Below are 2,833 nucleotides of genomic sequence, written 5' to 3' on the forward strand. Positions count from 1 at the left end.
CCATGTCGTTTCGTGTTGCTTCCTTATTTAATTTCCTCGATTATTTTTTCTTATTTTGCTGAAAAAAATTTAGGAGAAAAGTAGTGAGAGAAGAGATTGCAACAATACTGAATTAGGCTGGGTTTTAAAGAGAAAGAATATAAGAAAGTAAAGTTTTTTCTACAAGATTATAGCAGTTGAGATTTTTGGAGGGACATATTTATTATGGTGAAATTGACATTTCACCTATCTACTATTAAAAAATAAGCAATTCTCTAACAATAAGAAATTAGAGGAACAAATATGAATATCACTGAACTTTTATATGAAAAAGAATTAAAAGTAAATGAACTTTGTAGAAATACATTTGCTATTCAATATATTTTCCAAGAGCGGTATACAATTAACTCTAAAAAATATAATACAAATATTTTTTAAAAAATTATGATAAAATGGCTTAACTAACAAATATAATTATAATTAATTGATTTGAGACACACAAAGCTGGTTTTAGATTTATTTTTGGTTAATTTCATGCAGGTCCCTGCAAACATAGTGAATTATAAATATATTCTTATAAAGTTCAACTTTCAAATATGTTCCTCTCATTTATTATCGTTAAACCATTGTTTATTTTATAAGTGAAATTATATTTTTGCCATCACGAATATATCTTCCTAAAAACCTCAATTATTAATTGAAGAAAGATAGAAAAGTCAATTCACCGTATTAAGTAATTAGGATTAAATATTTTTTTATTTATGATTAATTAATTTTTTCTAACGAATACTAGCAGTAGACATATCTAAAAATATTAGAATTTTTATAAAGATAATATATAAAAATTAAACTTTATAAAAATATATTTATAGGGACATATACGAAAGTAACATTTTTTTTTTTTTTTCATTTTTGGAGGCGTGATTCACGCGGTGAGAACGTGGCGCGACAATTAAAGTCAGCATGTTGGCACCAAATTCCAACGTTATGCTCCCTACCTACCACCCTCCATAAACTCGTATGACACAGTATGGTGAAATATATATGCGGGAACATCTATTCTAACCGCATTAGAGGAGGGTTTGGGAACTTGGAGTGACACGGATCACCCCAACCCTCCCCCATCCTCTCTCGCTCTTTGTCATATATATATATATATATATATATATAGAGAGAGAGAGAGAGAGAGAGTGAGGCTACTATGCTATCGAAAGTACGGAGCCTTCCGTGCTTTCAGCTCGGCTCCGTTAAACTTGATCTAGATATTTGAAGTATCTAGAAAATAAATTTTATGATTTTACGATATCATTTGCCTAGTGAACGAAGGGCTCAAAATCAACGGCTGAAAATAAAAATCTTACAAAATGTAATAATATAACATTAAAATTTTAAATCAAAGATATTGATCTTGTTTTATATAGTATAAAAAATTTTTTATCAAAATTTCACGTGATTTGGATATTTCTACACCGTTAAACTTGCAAACGGCTTACTACGGCCATTGAAATTTGTTGATTTTGAGCTCATTCGATCACTAGGCAAATGATATCGAAAAATAATAAAATTTATTTTCTAGGTACTCCAAATACTCTAGATCAAGTTTAACGGAGGCGTCGCGATTCGAAAGTCGCAACATCGAAACAGAGCTAGAGCACGAAGGCTCCGTGCTCCTCGATAGCTGTAGCTCACTATATATACTATCATATATATAATATATATATATAGTATGATCTATATATATATAAGAGTGAGCTAGAATACTTGTTAAAAGTATACCAAGTGGATACTTTGTGGTTTTTTTAGCCTTAGATGGAGGATGTGAAGTTGAGATTGATGGTGGTACGGTTGGTGATGTAGGTGGAATAGTTGTTTGATCCAAAGGCTATTAGGTAATCAAAAATGTAGATCAATTGGCTAAAAACAACACAAGTATCCACTTTGGGTGATACTTGTAAAGTATTCTAAGCCCTATTTTATATATAGCTATATTATATATTATAATATTAATATATATATATATATATATATATGTAATTATGCTACTATATTATCAATAGTACCAAGCCCTTGGTACTATTAAGTTTTCGGCCGTTGGATGAAAGGATGTACTGTTAGGATGATAGTGGTCCTATATATATTGTAGAACTACTATACTATTGGAAGTATAAAGGATTTGATGCTTCTGATTTTTTGGTTCTTAGATCAGCTCTGTTAAATATTTCTAACCTTTGAATTAATATTATTAACCTGTGAGAACCACTCAACCGTAGAGGTACTACTCAACTTTAGGGAGGACTGCAATCATCTCAACCGTATAATTCTTGATCCAACGGTCAAAAAATCGAAAGCATCAAAATTCTCTATATTTCCAATAGCATAGTAGGTTTGCTATATATATAGCTCATTAAAAAATAATTATTTAGGTAGTTTATGCAATAACTAATATTTATGCTGATTAACCAATCAATATTTTGATTAATGTAATTTAACTAATTATCTAAACTAATTAAATTATTAACTCCTTAAATAATAAGTAAAGTTATATTTTATAATTAATTAATTAATGTAGGTATGTACTTCTCAATAACCGTATACAGTATTCATGGTTCATTAATTTATTAATTTATTAATTTTATTATTTAATTAATATTTTGATAATAATTAATTAGGTAAAATACTGTTGTTTTAAAACGATAATTACTCTTCTTCGACTATTCCAATTTCACCATTCAAATGCTATTTTTACTCAGCTTTTATTCAAATATAAAATTTGTTTTATTCATGCTTATTTCAAAATTTGTATTTATTCCATTTTACTTATTCCTGTACCAAATGATACCTAATATTATTTTAT

The sequence above is a fragment of the Ananas comosus genome, linkage group 12 (genome assembly GCF_001540865.1).
Source record: "Ananas comosus cultivar F153 linkage group 12, ASM154086v1, whole genome shotgun sequence".
Lineage (NCBI taxonomy): Eukaryota > Viridiplantae > Streptophyta > Magnoliopsida > Poales > Bromeliaceae > Ananas > Ananas comosus.